At 43.3% G+C, this 15,609-nt stretch overlaps 1 protein-coding gene across 2 annotated transcripts in view; it reads right to left on the bottom strand.

The window, feature by feature from the left end:
• WASF3 (WASP family member 3) overlaps positions 1–13,891 on the bottom strand; it is a 127,192-nt gene extending 113,301 nt beyond the window's left edge. For both annotated transcript variants that reach the window (XM_058547887.1, XM_058547884.1), the window contains exon 1: positions 13,828–13,891. The gene's annotated coding sequence lies outside the window, so the exon portion shown is untranslated. The remainder of the gene's footprint in view (positions 1–13,827) is intronic.
• Between the last annotated feature and the right edge of the window lie 1,718 nt (positions 13,892–15,609).

Raw genomic sequence — 15,609 nt, 5'->3', positions numbered from 1 at the left:
ATAAGAAAACATACATCTATCTTCTTAACTTCACAAAAGAAAACCAGAAAACAGTGAAGTCAGTTATGTGCAAGGGGGATAAGAGAGGCAGTGTCAAACGGACACAGGAAGGAGTGATATTTCTCTGGGCATACCTTTTTGTATAGTGTTGATTTTTGGAAGCATGTTAAACTATGTTGAAAAGCAAATCAAATCAAGGACAGGAAAGACCTAAAACTGAAAACAAACTAAAACGATGAACCCAGGTGTTATTTAAATGAATAACAAAACCACACTGAAAGTAGAAATTTGACCATTTAACCTAAAGTTAAAATTTATTAGCACATTTTGTTAAAAATCTTTAATGTCTGTAAATCTTTTGTGATGTTTCCTTTTTCATTCCTGATATTGGTTACTTGTGCCTCTATCTTTTTGAAATTGATTAATTTCAATAATTACTGATGTGATCAGTCTTTTCAAAAGAACAACTAGCATTAAGGTGTTCTCCACTGTATATTTGTTTTCTATTTTATTAATTTCTTCTCTTGTAATGTCCATCTACATCCTCTGGGTTTAGTTTGCTGTTCTTTTTCTAATTTCAGTCTTTCTTCTTTCCTACCATACATTTAAGACTAGAAACTTTCCTCTAAGTATGACTTCAGCTGTACCCCACAAATTTTAATATATAGTATTTTTGTATTAATTCTGATCAAAATATTTTCTCAATTTTTCTAATTCCCATTGTAATATATCTTCTAAGACCCGTGGGTTATTTAGAAAAGATTTTCTAGTTACATTTTGCTATTGATTTTACTTTAATTTAGGGAACACTGTTCTGTTTGATTTCAATCCTCTGAAATATCCTGAGACTTGCTTCTGCCCTGCAGGCCGAAAGCTTGGGTGAACATCCACATGCAGGGGTAAAGAATGTGCATTCCAGGGCCAGCACCGTGGCTTAGTGGTTAAGTGCGCCCGCTCCGCTACTGGCGGCCCAGGTTCGGATCCCGGGCGCACACTGACGCACCGCTTCTCCGGCCACTCTGAGGCCGCGTCCCACATACAGCAACTAGAAGGATGTGCAACTATGACATACAACTATCTACTGGGGCTTTGGGGAAAAAAAAGGAGGAGGATTGGCAATAGATGTTAGCTCAGGGCTGGTCTTTCTCAGCAAAAAGAGGAGGATTGGCATGGATGTTAGCTCAGGGCTGATCTTCCTCACAAAAAAAAAAAAAAAAGAATGTGCATTCCACAGTTGTTAGGGTCAATGTCTAGACCCACAAGGCAAGTTTATTAGTTGTGTTGTTCAGATCTTCTATATCCTTATCAAATTTTGTTCTATTTGTTACAAAGATACTGTAAAAAAAAAAAAAAAAAACTCCCCCTGTGATTGTGAATGTATCTATTTCTTCTCCCTACTTCTTTTAAAAACTGTATTATAATCACTAAAACTCTTTTTGGATGATCTAGATACTTCATTATAGAAAATGGAAAGGTGAATAACCTCCTCTACACTAATAAAAAATGGCAGCAATTTTTTCAGCTAATTATTATCCAAAATGGTAAAAATCATTTTTACAGACATCCTCCAAAGTTTAACCGGGTCACATCTAATAATTCCAGATAGCAGATCAATTTGTTTAATTACTCAAGGTACATTTTGCAACTAACTCATGCTGCTGGGCTCATGAGAAAAGTTAGCAATACCCTACAGTATATTCCATAGAAAAATAGAAAACTTTTCTACAGCCCTGTGGTACTAATTTTTCCAATCTAAAACTACCCTGGTCCTGCTCTCTGGCAAAGATGGCAATTATCATCCCTGCCCCTGCAGTGCCCATTGCACTGTATCCCACTGAGCCTCGATGCTGCCTTAGAAACATTCTCTCACAGTGCTCCAGAGAGCAATTGCTATGATCTGAAACCCGCCGCCACCTCTTCTAGAATCTTTGATGATCTGGCCGTCTGTTCACATGCTCTTTCCAAGAATCTCGGAGGTCAGGTATAGAATGGCCACCAACTCAGTTTTGATTAGTGTCCACCATTTTCTCAGGTCATCTCCCAGTTTGGATCAAGCACCCTCCTATGCAATCCCAGGGCACCTCTTCCCCTCCACCTACAGCAGTACACCACAGGGTCCCTTTCACTTGTTCTCTGCTATTACACTACCAGCCCCTGGAGGACAGGAACTGTTTGGTTCGTCTTGACATCCTCAGCATCTACAATGCCTACACTCTCCTCCTACTCTTGTCCCCTACAATCTATTCTCCACACAGAAGTGATCCTTTCAAAAGCAAAGTCAAATGATATCATGTCCCTGCTCAAAACCTTGCAATGACTCTCCATCTCACTCAGAAAAAAACCCAAAGTGCCACCATGGTCTATTAGGCCCCACATGATCTGGCCCTTTATTACCCCTATGACCACACACACAACACACATACACACTTACTCACTCTGCCCTCCTTGCACCTCAAGGTCCTTTGCACTTGCTACTCCTTCCCCCACAAAGCTCTTTCCCAAAATGTCTGCCTGACTGGCTCACTCCTTCACCTTCATTCACACCTCTGCTCAAGTGTCACTTCAGGGCCGGCCCGGTGGCATAGTGGTTAAGTTCACGTGCTCACTTCAGCGGCCTGGGATTTGCGGGCTCGGATCCCGGGGGCGGACCTACATACTGCTCGTCAAGCCAGGCTGGTGGCGGCATCCCACACACAAAATACAGGAAGATGGGCACAGACGTTAGCTCAGGGACAATCTTCCTCACACACACACAAAAAAAGTGTCACTTCAGAGACAGCTGCCCTGCCCACACTATAAAAATGGCAGTCCCTGATACTCTCCCTCCTTGCTTCTTTATTTATAGCCATCATTACTACATGTACTTAGGTTGTTTATTTATTATCTTTCTGCCCCACTAGAATGTGATCTCTATAATAAAGTGCAGAAATTCACCCTCTGGAACAGGGATCGGGAAGTTTTGCTGTGAAGGGTCAGACAGTAAATATTTTACACTTTGCAGGTCAGACAGTCCCTGCTGAAACTACTTAGCTCCACTCAACTCTGCCTTGTAGCCCGAAAGCAGCCACAGGCACTACATAATCAAATGGGCAAATCTATGTTCCAATAAAATTTTCTTTCCAAATTAGGCAAAAGGCCAGATTTGGCCCACAGGCTATACTTTACCAACCCCTCTTCTAGAAAAAGCTTATCTTGCAGTACACTGACTTTGAATTAATCAACCACCTCTCTGTTCTTGGTCTTTAAAGCTACCTTTAATTAATAACACAAAATACCAGCACTCCAAGCTTATCAAAAAAGATAACTTCAAGCTAGCTTCCAGACATCTTTTACCAAAAAACCCCTTTGAGATTAACTTTATTCCTGAATGGCTGTCAGAAGGATAGGCAACGTGCGCTTTCGTACACTAGAAAGTACATAAACCATGTTAGTGTGACCCTCTGCAGGAATGAGTGCGGCCAGTGGGACGAGAAGCACCGTGTGCTGGCCCATCAGACCTCCCACAGGTCTCTCCCCTTCCCATCTGCCAACTGAACTGAGCACATCCCACTTCCCACTGGAACCTGGGTCACAAGGTGGAAAAAGCCTGACGACCTGAACAGCCTGTGGAAGACTACCCCACGGGACCCCAACACTAAGCTTCGACACGGGTGAGAAACAGATGTTTCTTGTGCTGAGTGGCTGAAATCTTGCAATTATTAAAGCGTTAGCCTACTACATCTAAAACACTGACCTGGGAGGCTTGAATCTTGTTGAAACTATAGGTTTTACTGTTTTAATTCCTGATCCTCATATAGTTTTGATTCTCATTATTTATATTCAGCTTTATTGCCATAAGTATTTCCTATAAACTAATTCAAATCTTTACTTAATGGAGGACAAGTAAGACAATCCTCCATTGTTCATGTGTAATAAAATCACAAGCATCTCAAAGGATAAAAATTTGGATAAGGTACATATTCCACTTAAACAAAACTCTATTTGTAACTTTCACTTATACATAGTTGACCTAAGCTATACCAGTGTCCAAAAAGAGAAAGAATGCTGAGTAAATATTAAAATGCACAGCAATATATTTTGTCTCAAATGAAATTTGACAATCTTTAGAAACCAAATAGCCTAAGAAATGAGACCACAAACTTCTAAACTCCTGTCTAGCAAGAAAGAGTAACCACAAATGTAGCTTAAAAAGACAATTCTGTTCTAAACCCTTTAATGCCTAATCCCTATACAATTCTTTCAAATTATGTCCCTGAGGTTTTGTCATTTCCATAATTTTTTTTTGAGAGGGGTACTATGAGGGACGGGTGGTCTAGTGGTTAAGATTCAGTGTTCTCACCACCATGGCCTGTTTTGGTTTCCTGGTCAGGGATCCACACCACCTGTCAGTCGGTTGTCATACTGTGGCGGCTCTAAGTTGCTGTGATGCTGAAAGCTATGCCACTGGTATTTCAAATACCAGCAGGGTCGCTCATGGTGGACAGGTTTCAGCAGAGCTTCCAGACTAAGACAGACTAGGAAGAAGGACCTGGCCACCCACTTCCAAAAACTGGCCATGAAAACCCTGTGAATAGCAGCAGAGCCTTGTCTGATATAGCACCAGAAGATGAGAGGATGGTGCAAAAAGACCGGGCAGGGTTCTGCTCTGCTGTACGCAGGGTCACTAGGAGTCAGAATTGACTGGATGGCACTAACAACCAAAATGGCGGGAACTGGACCTTTCAGAAACAGAAGCAGCTCTTAATTAGCCTACAGAACACAATGGACAGACAGCACAGAAGCTGTAAAAACTTGAATGATGGCTCACGTATGAACTTCATTATCACTGATAAGCCTTGTAACCATTCAAAATTACAATGCTAACTTTTAAAAAGGAGTAACGTTTAATAATCTTCCTCCCTGGGATATCTCAAAGAACAATTCACATTTTAGTAAAGATTTTGGAAACAATGTTGTTTCCAGTATGTAATTAAAATCTGAAGGCTGAGGATTGGGGAATTGGGGGGTTTATGTGTATTTCTGGTATTTAAATCAAAAACCAAGAGAATTAACTCTAAAAGACATACAAAAATAGGAGACAAATACTATGGAAAACCAAGAACCAAGATATGTTTTAAATTCTACAGGGTTGATTATAAAACAAAATGTATTTTTCTATTTCTATTGAAAATGGACATGTGTTCTAGATTAGAAAGTTACAATATTCTCCCTAAAATTAAGATCTTACTTTTGAAGAGATGGAAAGCAAGTCTGTTCCTCCTCATTGTAAGCTGTGCAACAGCCTCTCTCAGAATGATACAAACATAAGCATAAACTTCTCCCTCTCTCTACTTTCTGGTGAATGTCATCCCTCAATTTGGACTAGATACTTTACTCCCTAAGCATTTAGACACTATTTCTTCCATGCACCACAGGGAGCAATTTAAATCCACAAGCCTTTCCATAAGCATTAATTCTAAACCTAGGAAAGAATATGGGCCAGCAAAGAGCTACAAAGCCAATTCAGGGCTGAACTCTGCCTCAGTAACTCCCTAACACAAGACTACACAGCAAAACAGGCAAGAAACAAAACGACCTGTTGTGTACATATTTTGAGGGGCTGAAAAAATAAGCGTGATATTAGTAGGGCAAAACGACTCAGACTAAGTTTTTAAAATTACATAGTCGTGATAGTGTTCGTCTTATTACATGGTCATGAATCAAAACACATGACATATTCAATGAAAAAACATTTGTTGAGGATCTACTATGTACAAAGAATACACCATTCATCCATTTAGCTGATAAAATATGGCCACATGGATTCTAGTTCACAATCACACCCATACTTTTATATTGCAATATAATTCACTGAACTGTTCAAGTACACAAAATTGATAACAGCACTCAATGAGAGGATGCTATGAGATGACCTAAAATGGAACCACTGCAACATGGCAACAAAATCTTCAGCATGCACGGGACCACAACTTTTAAAAATTCAATGTGGCTTTCAATTGCTAGAAAACAGTAGTACTCAAAGACCAAAGATCACAAAGGCTGTAGGCAGACGGCCAGCTGGAGGCGACAAGGCACTGCTATCCCTGTGAGCTAAGGTTATGAGCTAACAGCAGTCTTCACCCATTTATGAGGGTACTTGACAAAGCTAGAACACACCTATCAAGCACTGACTGTGTGCAAGTCACCATGCTGTCTGGCTCCTGCCCACAAGGAGTTTACAGTTAGTTAGCCAGACAATTCACCCTCTGTTACCTCTCTAGCTTTTTGAAGACAAGAGCTGGGTCATATCAACACTGTTATCGCCAGTAACTAGAATGATACATAGTAAGCATTCAAACATTTGTGGACCAACTGAAAGGAAACATAAGCAAAAACTAAAAGAAAGAAAAAATTAAGTAAAACACTGAAAAAGTTCAAGAATATATAATACAAGAGAAGATATCTTTAGATTAATTTCAAGGCCATTGCTCCAGGAGGTCAGAGGGCATCCTAAGAACAGGTGCAAGAGAAAATTTCACAAGTAAAAAGTTAAGAAATGATCCCAGATGCTGAGCTCAGAGTCAAGGCCTAGAAGCTCTAGTAGATCTGAAAGATGAGAAAATCTCCTGGGATGTTTGGGATGTTCAAAATTAAAAAAAACAAAAAAAAAGTCAGTGGAAGAAAAGAGCTAACCCCAAAGAGTAGGGGAAGAAGAAACAGAACAGTTAAGACTGAACTCTGAGTATGGAAAAACATTCTAATCTAGGGACATCCATTAAGATGGGAGGACGGGCTCTGATACAAAACAAACAAACAGGCCTTGAGGGAAGCAGCAGAGAAAGCACTGACAGGAGAAAGGATTCCCTGAGAACAGGGCAGCAACAGAGGACAGTCATAGACAGAATACGACCTCCAGAGGAAACAGGGACCTACAAAGAGGCAAGGCCATGCCCAGGGAACGCACCCTGAGAAGGACCAACCAGTCCTAAGAAAAGCATGCCTTGAGGAAGGAAGGAAGAAAGCATCTTAAAAATATTTTTTTAATAAGAGAAAATAAAGTCACTGTTTAAAAGAAAAAAAAAAAATCACCCTGCACCAGATGTCCCTCTCTAGTGAATGCCCCTCTCTGCTCTTCATCATCAAGTCTTAGAAAGAACTGCCTACCCTGACCAGCCTCCCCCCTTGGCACATTCACTCCTTAATCCACAGCAATAAGGCTCCCCTGAGACTCCTCTTGACAAAATCAGTAATTATACCCCAGGGCTAAATCCAATGGAAACCCTGAAACCACTAACTGACTGGATCTCTCTCTAGCACCCTCTCCCGCCTGGTTCTTGAACATGGTCATATCCCTCCATTTAATTAAAAAAAAAAGGTCCCCCCATACTGGAGGTTTTGGCCAGAGCAATTAGGCAAGAAAAAGGAATAAAAGGAATCCAAATAGGTAATGAAAAAGTGAAACTCTCACTATTTGCAGATGACATGATTTTATATATAGAAAACCCTCAAGAATCCGTTGGAAAACTATAAGAAATAATCAACAACTACAGCAAAGTTGCAGGGTACAGAATCAATCTACAAAAATCAGTTGCATTTCTGTAGGCTAATAATGAACTAACAGAAAGAGAGCTCAAAAAGATAATACCATTTACAATTGCATCAAAAAGAACAAAATACCTAGGAATAAATTTTACCAAGGAGGTGAATGACCTATACAATGAGAACTACAAGACATTATTGAAAGAAATCGATGATGACATAAAGAAATGGAAAGATATCCCATGCACGTGGACTGGAAGAATAAACACAGTTAAAATGTCTATATTACCTAAAGCAATCTACAGATTCAATGCAATCCCAATCAGAATCCCAATGACATTCTTCACGGAAATAGAAAAAAGAATACTAAAATTCATATGGGGCAACAAAAGACCCCGAATAGCTAAAGCAATCCTAAGAAAAAAGAACAAAGCAGGAGGCATCACAATCCCTGACTTCAAAACATACTACAAAGCAACAGTAGTCAAAAGAGCATGGTACGGGTACAAAAACAGACACACAGATCAATGGAACAGAATTGAAAGCCCAGAAATAAAACCACACATATACAGAGAGCTAATTTTCGACAAAGGAGCTAAGAACATACAATGGAGAAAGGAAAGTCTCTTCAATAAATGGTGTTGGGAAAACTGGACAGTCACATGCAAAAGAATGAAAGTGGACCATCTGCTATCGCCATTCACAAAAATTAACTCAAAATGGATCAAAGACCTGAAGGTGAGACCTAAAACTATAAAACTCATAGAAGAAAATATAGGCAACACACTATTTGACATTGGTCATAAAGGAATCTTTTCGGATGACATGCCTACCCAGACTAGGGGAACTACAGAAAAAATAAACAAGTGGGACTTTATCAGATTAAAGAGCTTCTAGAAGACAAACGAAACCAGAATCAAGATGAACAGACAACCCACCAGCTGGAAGAGAATATCTGCAAAACATACATCTGACAAAGGGTTGATCTCCATAATATATAAAGAACTCACACAACTGAACAATAAAAAAACAAACAACCTGATCAAAAAATGAGCAGAGGAAATGAACAGACACTTCTCCAAAGAAGATATACAGATTGCCAATAGGCACATGAAAAGATGTTCAACACCATTAATCATCAGGGAAATGCAAATCAAAACAACACTAAGATATCACTTCACGCCCGTTAGAATGGCTATAATCACCAAGACAAAAAACAACAAATGTTGGAGAGGATGTGGAGAAACAGAAACCCTCATACACAGCTGGTGGGAATGCAAACTGGTGCAGCCTCTATGGAAAACGGTATGGAGATTCCTCAAAGAATTAAAAATAGAAATACCCTATGATCCAACCATCCCACTACTGGGAATCTATCCAATGAACCTGAAATCAACAATCCAAAGAGGCTTATGCACCCCTACGTTCACTGCAGCATTATTCACCATAGCCAAGAAGTGGAAGCAACCTAAGTGTCCCTTGACTGATGACTGGATCAAGAAGATGTGGTATATATATACAATGGAATACTACTCAGCCATAAAAAAAGACAAAATCGTCCCATTTGCAACAACATGGATGGGCCTGGAGGGTATTATGTTAAGTGAAGTTAGCCAGAAAGAGAAAGACAAATGCTGTATGATCTCACTCATATGTGGAATATAAACCAACTCATGGACAGAGAAAACTGCATTGTGGTTACCAGGGGCAATGGGGGTGGGGGGTGGGGGGTGGGCACAAGGGGTGAAGGGAGTCATATATATGGTGATGGACAAACAAAAATGTACAACCCAAAATTTTACAATGTTAAAAACTATTAAAACATCAATAAAAAAATTAAAAAGGTCCCCCCTTTACCCACCCTCCTACAGCCACCGTTCACCACCACACTTATTAAGAGTTGTCCACACACACTGCCTCCACTTTCTGCTCCCACTAACTATTAAATCCTCTTACAAACTGGCCATCTCACTCCTGTCCCCCCCATCACCATGTCACCACCTATATCACTAATGACCTCCTGGCATCCCTCTTGGCTGAGGTTCTCTTGGACCATGGCCTCATGGTGCAGTGAACAGGGAAAGTTCTAGAACCTCTACTTTTGCCTGTATTTGTTAATGGAGGCTGTTGGAGTAGATGAAATTATTCAGGAAGCATGTATGAGTGAAAAAAGGAGTGGTGTAGAACGAGATCGGAGGAACTCTTCTGTATAAAAGCTGGGCAGGAGACCATGTGTCCACATTGAGACTGAGAAGGATGGGGGCTGGGGGCATGAATGGTGGCTTGAAGGCCATGGTCCAAGAGAACCTCAGCCAAGAGGGATGCCCAAGGCAGGACCTGCCCTTGGGCATTTGGAACCAAAAGCTGCTTGAGTCCATGCCTTCTTCTTCACGGCTGGTTCTGTACCTATGACTTAATTTTATGCTGGAAACACAGGAGTTTTGTAGTTCAGTAATGCATTAATAATGCATATTGTAAAATAAAGTTAATGTCACTGTGGAGATATATGGAGTAAAGTCTCGGGTCCCTTTTCCTCCTGCACCTATTGTCTCAGGCCAAAAGAAATGCTTCTTGATTAATGGAATCATTAGATAAGTTCAAATAACTTAAGTATTTATGCCCCAACAACTTAGCATCCATTTGAAAAAAGTACACTTCAATTGAGAGAATCAATTGAGAGAAAATAGGTATTTTTATTTCATTCTAAATAAACCTCAAGTATTTACTAATGCTATGTGCGCATGTGTGGAGCATCTTACCATTTCTAAAACCTTGGAGTCAGACTAGATACCACCTTCCTTATTTCCTGTTCCACACTGACCTTCACAAAGAACAGCAACCACTGAAAACCCAGCTTTACAAAGATGACATCACTGAAAGGAATATAGCAAAACTTACTATAGAAACTGTCAACTACTTCGAGCTAGTAGTTTCCACAGGGTTCGAAAGACGTTACGTATTGCTGTGTTTCTTTCAACAATTTAATTTCCTGTGAGTTCACTCCAGCACCTCAGCAAATAGTTGAGGAAATGTGGTGCTAGAACTCTCAAATCTGTCTCTCCAGTCCAGACAACTCCTGATACCCAGATCCCTAATGTGGCCAACTGAACACAGTGTCCCACAGGCACCTTAAATTAACAAGGCCAAGTGTAACCCACCATCTTTTCCCCAAAATGGCTGCCGCTGGCCCTCCTGCTCCCTAAGGACAGTACCGTCATCTACCCAACCACTGAGACAGAACTTGGCACTGCCCTGAACTCCTCCCTCTCCCAACTCCGCCATCACTCTCACACACACACACACATACACACACCAACCAACAACCAAGTCCCAGCAATTCTATCTCCTCAAATTTCCCTCCTGCCAGCCTTGCCTCCTTCTATCCATTCTCCAAAGGGCATATCTGATCACGTCCTTCTTTGGCTCAGAATTCTTCAACCATTTCCTACTGTCCATAGAGGAATCCGAACTCCTGATAACAGAAATCACAAGACCCTATGTGGCCTGGCCCCTAGTTACTTCTCCTGTCTCATCTCTTGCCACCTTCCTGTCCTTGCACTCTACCGGACCAGGATACTAAATTTTGTTTTTAGCTGCTCTCATGCATCACCTCCCCGACAAGTCTTTGTACACTCTCTCTTCAACCCAGACTTTGACCAATTCCTTCTCTCCTACTTCTCCTGGAGGCTTTTCTCATTTCTGAATAGTCCCTAAGCTTGGGTTTGTAAGCATCCTATGAGCTCCTGTAGCTGGCCCCTCTCAGGGCACTTATCCTACACTGCCTTGCGACCAATGGTTAAAACTGTCAGAGAACCAAGCTGAACAGTAAGCTCCTCTGAGGCTGACAGAGGTATCTGCCTTGTTTATCTCTGCATCCCCAGCACATATTATAAACTCTGAAGTACACTGAATCAATAAAGCCAGGGAATGAATGGATTAGGTCATCATGTGATGCTCCACAGCCCTCACTGCTGACTGACTCTTCCACAGCACCTACTGCACTGCACAGTGAAAGCACATCGTGAAAGCTCCCATCTCTTATTTCTGCAATCACTAGTATTAAAATAGTGCCTGGTACTTAGCAGGCAGTCACTAAATGGCTTTTGAATAAAAAAGGTTACTGAAAAAAGTTTGGAAGGCTATACCCCATAACATTAAGTATGGCTACCTCTGGAGAAAGAAACAGGACAAGAGTGGCAATAAGAAGAGGAAAATATAAGAAATGATAACAGTATATGAAAGGAAAACATAATCTGTGAGTATTCTTCAAAGGAAGTTCTCGGAACTCTAAAAGGAGACCACTATCACTGGCCCACTAGTACGGACAATTCCTTTAATACTTAGAACAGGGCACTGTTTTAACAGAAACCTTCCAATAACCAAATGGTTATCTGCCACAGGCAGGTTTCTATGGGAAGTGTAAATTAAAGTACGTCTACAAAGACACACTGAGAACAAATAGGAGGCCACAATGTTGGCATGACCACTTAGCAAAGTGTGTTCCACTTTTATTTTCAGAATTTTTAAAAATAGTGAGCACATCATTGACTATTAGGCCATAAATTTTAAGCAAACAAATAAAACAATGTTATAAAGCAACGTCACGTCAGCAACTGGAAGTGCAAGAACAACTTTTATGTGTAGATAGTTCCAGAACAAGCTTCTTTCCAATGTTTTAAGAAAACCCTGAATACCGGTCAGACCATAAATATGTAAGTCAATCAAACTTTCCAACCTAGTGAGCTTCAAACATCTGAAAAGTCAACTTTCGTGAACATAAACTAAGGAGATCTCTAAAAACGAAGAAAAGTGAGTACTATGTGGAGACCAGACACACAATAAGAAATGCCTATGGGAAAGGTCAAACCCAGCTTTCTTTTGTTTAACCTCTCAAGTAGATAAAAGAACTAGCTTTAAAGAATCACTGCATTGTTTCACTGCTAGAAAAGGAAAGCTGGGTCAAGCATATACAAAAACAAGCAACCAATGTTCAATAGAATTTGCCCGAGAAGCAATAGAAAAATAAGTCAATTACAACGCTTTGAACTTAGTTTTTGATAGAGAAGCAAACATTTTAAGTTTTAGCTAAACCTAACTTTTAAGATGCAAAATATTTCAAATGGCTAACCCCTGCCCTTATAAAATGTGGATTCCGAATCCGGTTAAAATTTCATGCCCCATTATGCATTTCATCTGGACAGCTTCAAAGCAAAAACTAGCCTTTTTTAATTTTCAGTTTTTAAGAATGCAAAAATTACTGCAGGTAGTAACTGCGAATTTAAAATCAATCCCCAAAGGAGAAAAAAAAAATCCTATTTCATTCAACAGAAGCTAAGAAAATGATATGCTCCCACTTATCCCTAAGCCCATCGCTTAGTTTCTTAATAATTAAGAACTCTGCTCTCCACCCGGGAACTATCCCTCACAGAGAGGCTCAACGAAGAAGAAATCGCCATTGCCCGTAAGCACCACAGACGGAGAGGAAAAGGTTTTCCACTCTCTTGAAGCTCTGGCGCAGAGGAGGCGCGAGAGCCAGGCGCCGCGGCCCCCGCCCGCCGCGCAGGGAAAGTCTCCCGGGGACGATCCATCCAGGCGAAGCGGCTCCGGGCGCGCAGCCCTCTCCCCTCGCCCAGCAGCGCGCCACTCGCGGGCTGCCCGACCCCTTCCCTGCTCTCGGAGAGCCAAGCCTGGCTGCTGAGGCCGGGAGCCCTGCGGGCCCGCAGCCCCGGGAGAAGGGGCACGGGGCGCGGGGGCCCTGGGGCGCAGAGGGCGAAGCTGGGGGTGGAGAGGGCCGGACCCCGGGGCGGGGGGCACGCGAGATTGGGCCCGATATGGACGAGGGCGCGCGGAGCCTGGAAGGATGGGAAGGTCCCGGACGCGGGGCAGCCCCGGGCGTCGTGCGTGGGGCACGAGCGGAGGCCCGGGCGTCACCAGCGGCCGGGATGGCGCGCGCCGGCCCCGCAGCCCGGGTAGCGCGTACCGCGCAGCGCCGGGGACCGAGGGCAGTGGGGCGGCGCGGGAGAGAACGGCCGCCGGGCCGCGCCGCGACGGCGGGAAGCCCGGCCGGCGCGGGAGCCGGCGAAGAGGATGCAGCCGGGCTGCAAGGCAAGGCGCAGGGCGGCGCCGCGGCCCGCAGTGGGCCCTGCCGCCCGCCCGAGCGCGCCCAGCGCGATGCAGCAACTTCACTTGGCCGCGGGGCTGCGGGGGCCCGGCCCGCGCCCGCCCCTCCTCCGGGGCAGCCGCCCGGCCCGGAGCCGACAGGGAAGGGGCCAGGATAGAGAAGCCCGGCCTGCCGCAGCCCGCACTCACCGGTCCGCGGTTCCGCCGCCGGCGCCGGGGCTGCGCCCCGCGCTCCATGGTCCCGCCGCGCCGCGGCCGCCCGGCGCCCCCGCCCCGCACCACACCGCACGCAGCGGCGCCAACGACGCCGCCTCCGGCCGGGCCCCGGCCGCGGCCACGCCCCCTCCCGGCGGGGGGCCCGGCCGGAGCAGGAGGGGGGCTCAGCGCCGGCTCCACCAACCAGGGCCCGCTCACCGGGCCGCTTCACCAGGATTGGCGAGCGCCTCAGCCAATGGGGAAGCAGCAGGAGCGCGGAGCGTCGGCGCCGCGGGGCGGGGGATTGCGGAGGAGGTGGCTCTCGGCGGTGGTCCTCCGACCCCGGGTCGGGACGAGGATTTGGCTGGCCTCTCTTTCGGAGTGGAGAGGTCGGGATACTTCGGGCCGAGTTTATCGAAGGGGTCCTTGTATCACCTCTGCTGACCATGTACGCACTGTAGTCCCTTTTGAGTTTCCACCTATACTCTAACCTTTACCCTAACCTTACCCAGGTTTTGAGGGCTCCTGGAAAGAGAGGTCTATCTACCTGTATGTAGTCAGACGTCCTGCAAGGTTGAGGGTTCAGGCAACCCTGAGAGAATTATAGCCATGTCATCGGTTGGTTTTATGCCCTTCTCAAATCCATTAACATTCTGCCAAAATCTTCTCATATCCGTCTACAGATTCTTTACTTTGTATTCATCCTATCTCCAATCTCCCTCCACCCCAGATATGAGAAAATCCACAATACCTATTAGACACAGGATATCCCTGAACCTACCCAGCTAAGCCCAGTCGCATTGGAACACAGCCAGGTGGGACTTGATGACTCCAGGGTAAACTTAAGAAGGGAGGAGGAAAGGAAAGGAAAAGGTAGGAAAGGAAGAGATGAAAAGAAAGGAAAGCCAACTCTGTTCTGCTAAGTCCTAAAGGAAAGGTGTTTAAAAACATTAAATAGAAATGTATGTTGTCTTATCTTACTTGCATGCCTTTATTCTTTATTATTTACAAATAAGATCACTAAATTGAAGAACTTAGGAAAAAACTTCAAATCCCAATAGAGTCCAAGTAAAACTAATTCAGGTTGTCTTGCTCTTGTCTTTACAAACATGTGATAACTATCCACATCTGTTCCAGCTAGTAACAGCAACTAAAAGGTAGGAAAAATGATTAGAGTTCATAAAAATTTTAGCACAGTTGGCAGTACCATAAATGCAGAAGAAAAATCATGCACCTCTCTTCCCGTGTAATCTATTAACCTACATTACTTCCAAAGGAAGGATTTTAAAAGCTCTGTTTTAAGATGACATATACTTAGTTGCCATATCATGTCAACATGAAATATACTGGTAATTAATAAGGTAAATAGGATTTTAGTGAATGATTACCGTGTCCCTGTATTTGAAATATTGTAACTAGAATAATAAATTTCTGCTGAATTCAGAGCTGAACTGGCATTCAAATTTAAATGACTTTCCTTCATTTTGTCTTCACTTACCCGGAGGAATAGCTTTCATGTCTATATTTAGGTCATTGATTTAGAACTCAAAAATATGAAGGTATAAGATACCCAGAGTGTGTTTTCAGGGTTGCTAACCACATTTCCCTTGCTCCTCCCCTCTTCAGTAACCCTGCCTCATATGAACTGCTGCTACACTGAGTTTGCATCCACTATTAGCCCTTAATTGTACTGTCCTGAGGTGTTCAGGATTGTTTCATGTAGGCCAGTCTTATCTCTCTAATTAGATGGTAGGTTCCATAAGGTAGGGTCCTTAT

Source organism: Diceros bicornis, chromosome 9 (genome assembly GCF_020826845.1).
Source record: "Diceros bicornis minor isolate mBicDic1 chromosome 9, mDicBic1.mat.cur, whole genome shotgun sequence".
Lineage (NCBI taxonomy): Eukaryota > Metazoa > Chordata > Mammalia > Perissodactyla > Rhinocerotidae > Diceros > Diceros bicornis.
The sequence above is the reverse complement of the archived record's forward strand: the minus strand, read 5'-3'. Positions and strand labels throughout refer to the sequence as shown.